Raw genomic sequence first — 12,189 nt, forward strand, 5'->3', positions numbered from 1 at the left:
AATCACGTTGGTCAAATACTCAAACATACCAGCAGCATCAACTATTGTGATAATCCTTGCATCCAGCAGTCACGCCAGTCACTCAATCAGTCTTCTACAAAACTACATGTCAAACTATGCTCTCAATAGTTTGTCATAATTTCAACCTGACTTTCCTGAAAATCTAATATTATGATCAGTACTGGCCCTCAAGAGCTGACAAGGTCATGCAAATAAAACTCCATCAGGTTTCTTTGGATTAAAATCGTTGAGTTGACAGTCAAATTGTTCACATTTATTTGCCAAGCAGAATTTATTAAAACATAATCTATTGCCTATTCAACCAAAAATATTCTGAGAGAGATCATCTGCAGAAGCAGCACAATTAACTGCCATTTTTTAGGTATTCAATTAACTTGGATCTTATCTCATACGCCTCAATGGACAGCTGCAAGTCTGCAACTAGTTATCTTGAATATCCAAAGTTGCAAATGGACACTAAATCAAGGCCCTCCACCATAGCTAACAGTCATAATGCACCCGCAAGAATAAAATGCCATGCAACGACCAACATTGAAAAAACAGTCTCTTTGTTTTCTCTTTGCTGTGCAGGGGAGAGGTTATTTTGTTTTTGTTTTTGGGGGGGGCATCTACAGGTTCAGACCACATTCTGGTTGTAGCAAAGATTCTGATGAACCTAACGTGGCATGGCAATACTTATGGTCTTAGTCTTGGAATCAGTTCTCGTGTTTGCCAGAGGCTGGTGGGAAAACATGCCAAAACTGATGCACAAAGCTTTGTGTGTACCACCAAATTAAGAAGAGCAAGCCATGCCCAAGTATCTTCCCATGGAACATTTTACTGTTGAACATAACTTATAGTTGACGGCAAGTGAACTAGACATTTCATTATTTAAGAATTAAGATTCAAGAACGAGGACTTCAAGTGGCTTACTGGCTGCACTAGATCCACCATCCAGCTGTATACGTATAATACAGGAGAATTTTGCTCATAATAACACTTATTTCCTCGCTATCTTGAAAATGTCAAAAAGATTTACATAATGCATGTAGCTTGTAATCACTCCTGTAGAACAAATGATCCCTCTATCCTTTTGTCCAAGGATAATGGGGATAACAAATTCGCCGGTGAGTACATGTCCTTGAAACTCGACGTTGATGCAGGCTTAAATTCATAAGGTCCTTCTTTGACCCCCCATACCTGTAGCATATATAGCATTCAGTTCTACAGTTAACAATTCAATAACCAGCCACAAAATAACCAACACAAAAATGCATCTGTCAACCACATTATATATAATTATATACCACAAATATAACTTACTTGATTCCCATCTTCATCATATCCTCTATCCCACTTGTGTATCTCATTGTTTTTCAAGACTGATAGCTCTGATTTACAGTATGAGGCATTGTTCTGTACACACAAGGAAATATTGGTCAAATATGAACAAGAAAGAAGCTTTCCTGCATCAAGGAATAGAAAAATACTCACCCAAGTATTAGGAAATCCCTCTGATGGTGTTTTCCCTTCATATAAGCAGTGTTTTCCACGTTCACACCGTTTGAGATGAATAGTAGTCAAATGTTCTGCGATATCCTGCAAAATGGCGACTGAAAAAAGCAGCCATGAAAGTGTATGATGGGATATCCAGATATGTAAGTTGCTTAATGGGATACAGCTATCCTAGCTTTACTTAACCACCAAGGATTCTGTGGTTCAATCCCTGAAGGCCTATCCTATTAATTATGAAGAAGTGAGGGGTAGCCAAGTTTGTTAGGGCTTTGGACTGTCCCTCCACCACTTGACATCATTCATAGCCAAACAGCTAACATAGGACGACGTGCCCATACTTTATCTAGCTAAGAAGGAAAATTAATTACTTTATTAACTATAATTATCAAATGGAAACATTTACCAAGGATCTCACAAGTCAAATTTGAGGATTTATTTAAAATTCTTTGCCATCCTTCAACTACCAGTCTAGGAAAAAAAAAAGGTATATGAGATTGGGTCTACAATGCCCAGTTCCACTTCTACTAAGTGTGACAGGTCCCATAAGTATCTAATTTATGGCAATCAAGGTTCATCGCCAGTTGACTGTTTAGCTATATATACCAAAACCAATATATAGGGTAAATGGACTGAAAGGAAACCAATATATACACAAACCAATATATACACAAATGGAAGGGAAAGGCAAGGTAAAAGTTTGGGCAAAGGGATAATCAGATAGATCAATCCAGAAAACTGGACCCAAAACCATATATACCAAACCAATATATAGGGTAAATGGACTGAAAAAATCGGATTTGGGATGTCATTAAAGAAAATAAAAACGAGATTTCAGATTGGATATGGTTAATGATTTTTCTGTAATTCGGATACCTAAACCAACAACATATGAATTTAATGGTTAAAAAATTACTGAAAATATATTTTAGCTCATTGGTATGGTTACCACTTGTCAATCTTAAATTTGTCCTTGATTTGGCTTTTGACATTCCCTGTCTTCACTTTTTTTTTCTTTTTTTTTTTTTCTCAATAAGTGTTAGAAATTAGATTTTGAATACAGCTGTCTCACTCGGGTACATTTTACCTAGGAAAAGGTAGTTCATAAATTTTGCCTAAATGAATTTCAATCCTACTGGCCTCTTTTAAGCCAAAACATGACGCAGTAAGTCCTTTGACTTCATGACCATACCAATATGTTTTTATAAGCTGATGCAAGGTTGGCAAAGCAAACTAAAATAGCTTATTACCCGAACAAACTAAACGGATTTTCCGATTATATGGTTAACCAAAATTACAAATATGATTTAGGGTAGGAAAATGCGCTGCCATTATATACTACTTACAACAAACAGTTCACCAAATCCAGTTTTGCACACCCATGATGGAGCATGTGAAATGTCTAGTACTGAAAAAACCAATATAGATCCCTCTAATCAATCCCAACAAGTGCACGTAATTCAATCAGTCATAAAAAATAAGACGTTCTTACTGAAGAAAACCCATTTCCCGTCACCATATATGTAAGCATTATAACATGATAAATGTACATAGCAAGTACTTATGGCATTAAAAAAAATCACAGGTGACTAGATGACCCTCCAGCACCATTAGAAGGAGATATTTGATTTTTGAAGTAAATAATAGCAGGATTAGTTCTAGCATGATGGATAAACTATTTAACAGGAGAAATATCCCATAAGGTTGACAGCAGTGATGGACATATTTGGTATTTCTTCCAGCAACCTAAACCTATACTCACAGCTTAACCATGTAGAAAATCTGGTATAGTCCATTTTCTACTACAGAGAAAAACTATCACAGCAAGACCTAAAAGGTACTACAACATAAGTATATAATTATACATACATTTTGAACCTACTATACCTCTTCATTGTGTTACATGTATCAGGATGTTCTTGGAAGAACAAAGCTTGAAATGAATTGTTATGAAACTAACCTTATTCAAGCAAATTAATGTTAAGAGTTCAGTTCAAAGGATGTTTAAACATAAAGTATGCTAAAGCAAACTCACCCTAATAACTTCTTCAGGAAGTGGACGTTGATCCTTTGACCGATCACAGAAGTTCTTATACTCCTCCATGTCTCTAATGGCAAAAGTACTCAACTGCCATTGTAAGTAAGAAGCCTTTATCAGAACTTAACTAGCCAGTGCACAAACTTGATAGTAATATGAGAAACTAAGTCATCTAATGGAGAAAAAGAATGTGGCCGTCAAATATGGAAGGGAAAAGTATTCAGGGGCTATTGCTACTTCAAAGAGGCAAAAAAAAAAGAAAAAAAAATGTACACATCTGAGGGAGATCAGAGATAAAGGTGGCCTCATAAAAGCTGATAGCTCAAAAATGAAGAACAATTTAAAACATAAGGCCCACCTCAACATCACATTTCATCTCCTTGGGACAAGGTTTAACCATATAAAATCTCTGCAATGCAATAGCAGCAATATTAGCAGCCAAAAGGAGAATAATTTCCTATAGAATTTAATCCTGAGTATATGTAGAAACAAACATTGTTTACAAGAGTAAGTGACATTATATATCGATGAAAATTAAAACACATTTGGATTTCTGCCAACATCTTAAATTTCTATATTTGTTTTTGGAGTAAGGCAGGTGAGGACTCCTGCTTCTAAAATCATATAAATTGAGGAAAGTGTGAAGAGACTCCAATCCAAGATAAATAGAAAAATATATATAACCAGAGAAAGAGCATGTAAAAGAGCAAAAGAAGATAAAAGGCCAAGAAACTAGCACATGACAAACACACCAAGTGTTCACACTGAACTTACTGAAGCCCTATTACAAATATTAAAATATAAAGTATACGAAATAAAAATTTCCAATTTCTAATACTCCCTCTATTCTTCAGTTTGGTAGATATGCAATTTAAGAAAATATTGAAAATGGTTATCGGGTGTAAATTTAGTAAGAGAGAGAATGGAAAAATAAAAAGATGAGTGGATGTTGGAAAAAAGTGAATAAAGTAAGAGAATGTGAAAAGGTGTAATTTTTGTGGGGTAAAAGGGGTAAGTTGTTAAAGGGGGGGTATACACCTAAAATAGAATAAAGCAAAGTGAGTAGAAAAAAAAACGGAAACAACTAATGGCAAATGAGTAGAACAATAAAAGAACGGAGGGAGTATTTGGGTTCGAAATGAATGTCAAATGTTCATACCAGGACAGCAAGCCATATTTGTGAAGAAAACTCAAGGTTGAAATAACAGTTCTAGCAAGTAAAAAAGAAGAAATGAGAAATAGTTATTATTAGGCATCGCAAATGATCTCCTCCATATATAAGGGGGTATACCTGGCGAAAGGGTTTCTGAGGAGTTCCAGAATGCCTGGTAACAGAACATCATACCAGTTAACGAAATATTTCCATGGATTAAAAAGCCAAACAATACACTGTATCTTAATTACCTGCTCGAAGTATAGAACTTTTGAGCCATCCACCATATCTGCAGCTGGACAGGCAATCATTCTACAAAACAGAATCCTCCAAATTACTTAATTCTGCATATAAAATGTTCTAGACAAACGATTCTTCTTAAACACCCTCAAACACTCAGAAACAGACAAGGTTAAACAATTCTACTACAGTCATTTGGACAACAAAGGCCATGCTTTAAATAAAAGAAATACATTTGGATATATAAATTGTAAGATTTGTAACATCTAATTAGTGGAGCTGGTGGTTGCGGTTGTTAGGACTTGGTGACAGAGAGAAGAGGAAGGACATAGTTATTTCTCAAAGGACATGAAACCTATCACCCCCATGTCGAAGTGATATGTTATCCTTTCTTTCTTCTTATTACACTCACATGAGTACATGACAGCATTGTACTTCGTATAATCTTTTTCCACAATAGTAACATCCCCTAACCAAGTCACCTCGCTCCATGACTAAAATGGAAACAAGAAACCTACTAGTAATTCCATGATCAATCAAAAACATACTTACTCTGTCTCGATAGCCGTCACATTGCGAGTTCAAATTATACCACCATCAAGACTACTAATTCTATACAAAGGGAGTATATTTTTGATTGATCATGGCACCGACTAATAATGTGACAACTAAATCTAAATACCTCAATCCAAACCCCCAAAAGATAATTACCAACTCGAATACATTCTATTAAGACCCAAACATCTAATTAACAACCACAAAATTTCTAATAATCAAGCTGAAAAAACAAAACAAAACAAAACCTCAAATTTTCCACATATGATGAAAGAAAACATAGTAGCATAACAATACCTCAAATTGAAAAAATGATCAGGGTCTCTCGCAGCTTGTTCCCTTGAATTCTACACAAACCCAACAAACAAATACCCTCAAATTCAACAAACAAAAATCCCCAAAATCAAATATTCAGGAAAAAAAAAGAGGGAGAAAAAACCTTTTCGCCAGAGAGAGAATGGGAGACGAAGCGAGCATGGTCACGGCGAGTGGTGGATTTAGTAAGCTGGCGAATGAACAACGCGCCGCCAACCACAATTAGAGTTTTAATGACCCAACCACTTGCTTTGCTCCACCCTCCATTTGTTGGTTCTGTATCTCCTTCGCCCATTTCTTTTCTGTGATTTTTCTATGATTCTGGGATTAATGGCAAAATTTCAAGCTTTATTTTTCCTTACTTAGAACCATGTCAATAATACACAACCAATTAATTCCAAAAAAAAATAAGTTAAAAATGGAACATATTCAATATGGGTAGATTTTTTTGAAACACCCAAAATAGTATATGGGACTAACATTATAAAATGGAGAGAGTACTTATTACTGATATGACATGACATTAGAGTAACCAATTGGCTGTTGTTGTAATAGTAATTGGGACTACACTTGGTAGGGAGGACCGCGTGTTCAATTAATACTTACCAACAAATACTTACCAACAAATAATATTGTAACTAGCTTAGTAGCTATGATATGCGAGTTAACCACCCTAATCAGGTACGAGTAGTATTTTTATGTTCAGAGTCGTGTGGTTATTAGAAGGGAGACGTGTTCGTCGTTATCCCCCTCTTCTTCTTTAAACCAATTTAATTAAATTGTTTTCTGCATAGGTTTCTAAACGGTGACAAGTAAACTAGCTTTTGAATTGAGGTCAGTTTTCTCATTTTTTTTTTTTCTCTCCTCCTTTTGCATTCTATTTTTCTCATATTTGCTGGTAATTTACAGAATTCATGCACTTTATTTTTGAGAAATTTCACCTTGTTTTTGTAATTTTGAATAATAATATTGCACGAGAAATCACGTAGATTTCAATGAATTTTAATGTAGCTATATTGCATAATTATAGCTAAGGAATTCAATTTTGATAGTATGAGATTCTTAATTTATAATTATTAGATTAATTAGACATTTTAACTTTATGTTATTTTTCATTTTTAATCTGTATTTTTGGGTGAATTCGTGATTCCAATTCATCCATAGTTTAAACCTTAAGGTTTGCGACTATATTTTTGCAATTGATTGCAAATGTGATGGGATGAGTAATTGGAATTTTGTTTCAATTTGAATGGCAAGCTCTTAAGTTAAGATTTCAAGTTTCAAAGTCGAATTTGTTTAATAATACTAGCTGAATTGCTATCAGATGGCGATGCTTCGAAGAGCGGCCACAACTCTCAATAGGATCATTAATTTGAAAGTTGCTTCTACAAATTGCAATGTAATTCATTTGCTTCACCAACTGTTGCACCTTGCAGAATTGTGTAATTATCTCCTCAGTTTTCTTTGATTTTCGTGTCTCAGATTGATGATATGTAATCGATTGGTTAATGTTTTCTATTTGATGAAAGTAAACATAGTAGCATAACAATACCTCAAATTAAAAAATGATCAGGGTCTCTCGCAGCTTGTTCCCTTGAATTCTACACAAACCCAACAAACAAATACCCTCAAATTCAACAAACAAAAATCCCCAAAATCAAATATTCACCAAAAAAAAAAAAAAAAAAAAAAAATGGGAGAAAAAACCTTTTCGTCGGAGAGAGAATAGGAGACAAAGCGAGCATGGTCAAGGCGGGTGGTGGATTTAGTAAGCCGACGAACGAACAACGCGCCGCGAACCACAATTAGAGTTTTAATGACCAAACCACTTGCTTTGCCCCACCCACCATTTGTTGGTTCAGTATCTCCTTCGCCCATTCCTTTTCTGTGATTTTTCTATGGTTCTGACATAATTCTGGGATTATTGGCAAAATTTCAAGCTTTATTTTTCTGGGTTTCCTGGGAACTTCAATTCAAAATGATTTTGCACAAAAATTGTTACCTGTATTGGTAAGAGAGAAGGAATTTGAGAGTGAAAAAGAGGGTTGAGTGTGAATTTGGAGGATATTCAGTGGTTCAAATTTTCATACATATCGACGGGAAAAATGACTATATGTAAGATGGAAGTGGTGGATATCGACGCCTATAATAATCACACTTTTAGTGAACTTAAATTATTTTTATTAAAATGAAATTATTTTTTACTGAATTGAAATTAATTTTGCTGAACTGAAATTATTTTTACTGATTCTCTATTATATTTCTTCGTTAGAGTTACTGAATTTTGCTGAACATAAATTATATTTACTGACTGAAATTAATTTTGCTGAAGTGAAATTATTTTTAATGAACAGAAACTATTTTTACTGAATATTATTTTTTTAAGGTGAAAGAGGAAAAACAATTACGGAGCGTATTATTTTGATCCTTTTTACTAATAATTTGTACTTCATATGAGTTTGTAGAAATGATTGTTTGATATCCATGGTGTTGTATCCGCGTGACTTGCACTTGATTTAGCTCGGGTTATGCCTGACCATACAAACTACTCGTATCGTGCTTAAATTTCTAAACGTCGGTATAGTGTATAGTGTATAGGAACTAAGCCTAAGTGTTCACTAAGTTGGAATGATTGTGTGAATACCTATTTCATAGAGTTAATCACTCTTTCTCTCAGGATTCCAATCACTATCAATATAATCAGATTTGATTTTATAAACAAGACATCATTGAAATTCACACATATATTGAGCAGTTATGAAGAGCCACAGCTATGAAATTAAGCTAGTGGTAATCCAAGCAACCTAAAAAACGTGACCAAGAATACAGCCAGTATGAATGGGGCTGCGCGCATAGGGATGGGCAGCATGCTAGCAATCAACTCTAATGGCTAAAGATGAGCATATTCGCAACTCCATCCAAACATTGCAGTGGCACACAAGTCATTTGCGATGCCCTTGTTTTTCTTTCATACTCTAATTGGTTTGACATTGTTGTTTGATATGCATCACGATACATATGATTATCTTACGGGTTGAGTTTTTGTCTACTTTTCATGTCATAAAATCGAAAACTAATAGTATTCATGTTCTATTTCGTTTATTAAACAATGATGTTCGATTGTCTTTGCCTGAATTTGGGAATATTTTTGGTATGAAAGCCGATAGACCACCCTCACCCAATAAAGACTATTCTAGTGAGATTTATATAGCCCTTACGGGGAGGTCTTGCAATCCCTTAAACACGCCAAGGAAACCCTCATTCACCATCTCGTGCCAAAATTTTGGCAACAATTTGTAGGTCTCTACCACTCTGGGAGCCATGAACCGGCCACCATGAGGGGAGACGAGCTAGAACTCCTAGCCTCATATATAAAACCCGAAGTAGGCAAATTTAGCATCCATCACAAAATAGCTAACATTTCCAACGGGGTACTAAGGCAACCGAGGGTTCAGCTAGAATCCCTATTTACATTGGTGGGATGGTGACCCACATTGCGGTTAAATTGTTGGAGTTTGTACCGGATGGTAGAAGAAAGGCCAGGGGGAGCACCTTGATGGACTTAGAGTATTTACCTCCAATGGATCCAATCAACCCTTGGTGTAAGTCGACCAAAAGAAATGTATTAGATGGTCCATCGGAAACCAAGTGGGAGGAAAGAACGGGCTTTTAAACTACCTAACCCCACCTTGACTAAATCTTATTAGGGTAACATCTCTTACACCTACATAATTGAAAATGAAGGGGAAGCCCGAGAAGTTCCTCGACCCCAACCTCACATTTTCAACATCCCACCACTTCACATGTCCCTAACTTTGACCCTAATGCACCCTATGAATTCACCTCTTTTAGGGGCCAACTTGATAGGATTGAGATGGGACAAGGTCGGGTAAAAGGGATAGTTTGTTCCCTTGACTCTAAGATGGGTTACCTTAAGAGGAACCAAGGGCGTAGTTTGTTTCCAATGTATGATGATTATGCACGCCGTGGTGCAATTCCTCCCGAGGCTTTGCGCCCGGATTGGTTCCAACTTCCTCAAGGAGGGTATTCCGCCCCGGAGGTGACCGAGATTTATGTGGATTATTCTTCTGTTTTTGGTTATAGGGCCGATGTTCCGTTTGGGGGGTTGGGTACAAATGTGGATCCTAATTATTTTGCAAGAGGTTCGGGGCAACGTGGTGCCGGTCCTAGTCATGGTGGTGCTGATGCTTGAATGGATGAGGAGGATGATGAGTAGCTTTTTGTGGCTACACTCCCGAGTCAATGAGGATATTGCTTGATTTGGCTTGGGGGGAGAAGTTCTTGTATATATGGTATTCTCTCTCTCCTTTCTCCTTTTATTTCTTTTTTTATGTTAGATTTATCGCTTTCAAAAAAAAAAAAAAAAAAAAAAAAACTAACCCCGGTAATTTTGGAAATCCAGTTTAAACAACTCAAAGGTGAAGAAAATGAATGGGAGAGAGTAAAATCAAGGAAATGAAGGAAAGAGGAAGCAAGCTCAAGCATGCCATGCAAGAAGATAGCAAAAGACAAAACTAACCCTTGTAATTTTGGAAATCCAGTTTAAGGGGCTAAGGGCAAGATAGGGAAGTCACTATTGCTAAGTGAACAGTAAATTTGGTGCTTGGGGCTTTTATATTTGTTATAGATTTCAGTACCTGTGATATTTTAGTGTGTTTTCAGTATAAATAAGCTCAATACAGATTCATTAATGATTCTAAAATCTCTTATTTATTACTTTTTTTTGCAGCAAACAGATTTGAGTAGACTTCAGAACCTAGCTACCTTTGGAACTATTAGCAAAGTGAATCTGGCCATGTGATGTAGAAACATTTAAGTGATTGAACTAGGGATAGATTAACCATTAAGCTACACTAAGAATGATGCACTAACATGTTTTTCATGAGGTTCTAGCTATTAGTAAGCTATTATCAGAAGCTTTAACTGCGCAAAGGGATCACACAATCACACAATCAGAAATTGTAGGCTTCAACTGAAGGAAGCCTTAGTAATCTCATTACCAAACCTAGGCTTCCGCTTCAGTAAATTCAGAATAATAATCATCCATCACTATGTATTATTATTGGGAAGCACGGAGAAAGTTGGGACTTGGAAACCACAGCTCACTATCAAAATAATAGTCATTCATAACCAAACCTAGGCTAGATATCAGATTTTGGTACCACTCCAAAGGGTGCCTCAAGAATAATCAAATTTACGTATCATGTCACATTGTTTGGGACAGAGCTGGCTTGCCTGGCTATAGTATAGATTCCGTTCTAGAACGACCGGTGTAGGATATTTGAGATACACAGGTGAATTGTTTACTTCAATGGGTTGACATTTTATCCCATTGAATCAGGGTGGTGCAATGGGGCATTGCACTAAACTTCCAACCCTATGATACTGGATCTATTACTATATGCCACTAGCAAAATGGTTTTCCTTCTTCCTCCTCCCCACTATTTCTAGAGAAAATATAGGCCATATACTTAAGAAAAAGTTTAGAGATTATAAAAATAATGTCAAAATAGATGGTTAACAATTAAATAGGCTAAGGTAAAAAGCTTACGGCTGTTAGTGCTACCTCGGCACCTTTATTACCCGCTTTTCCACCAGCTCTATTTATGGCCTGCAATTATAGTGAACAACAGAAACACAACATAAGAAAGAAAGCCAAACACAACTGCAGGCAAATAAATCTTCTTCAGTGGGTTAAGGCAGAAATCATAAGGGGCTTGAGGTTAAAGCAAAACAATTTAGCATCAACAGCACATTAGTATCTAAGATCAGTTGGCAGTATCAAGGGTTCCAATATTATTCATTGAGGCAACAAAGAGGTCTAGTTGTATTTTCAGTGAGCAATATGGCTTAGGGAAACTTGCAGGCTGCTGCTCTCTAAGGTATCATTACTATGCATCAGTCATTCTTCCTATTGTACTATTTGTTTCTGAACAGAAAAAATCATTATTTTTCAGTAAAACAACAACAACAAAAACAAAAAAATAAAAAAAATAGGGCAAATGCAGCTCCAGAATTTTTGAGTTAGAAAGATAGGCTACAAATAGCAATTAATTCTGCACAATGTTAGCGATCTAATTAACAGCTATCATGATTCAGCTTTATAAACACAAGCTCAAATACTACCTCCGGTCTTTATTATCTACAACTTTCACAGGGTTTGCGGTTCACGAGATAAAATTTGATAATTACAATTAGTGTATTTTATTCATGTGATTAGGAGGAGAGAGTGTCTAATTAATGGCTGTCTTCCCCTTCCCCTCTACCTTCATTCATGGCTGCCCTCTTCCCCTCCACCTTCATTCATGGCTGCCCTCTTCCCCTCCACCTTCATCCATGACAGCAACTTTCCGGC

At 36.1% G+C, this 12,189-nt stretch overlaps 1 pseudogene; it reads right to left on the reverse strand.

Moving 5' to 3' along the window:
* Window positions 1-209: 209 nt before the first annotated feature.
* LOC110734412 lies at window positions 210-10,159 on the reverse strand (annotated as a pseudogene).
* Between the last annotated feature and the right edge of the window lie 2,030 nt (window positions 10,160-12,189).

Source organism: Chenopodium quinoa, unplaced genomic scaffold (genome assembly GCF_001683475.1).
Source record: "Chenopodium quinoa cultivar QQ74 unplaced genomic scaffold, ASM168347v1, whole genome shotgun sequence".
NCBI lineage: Eukaryota > Viridiplantae > Streptophyta > Magnoliopsida > Caryophyllales > Amaranthaceae > Chenopodium > Chenopodium quinoa.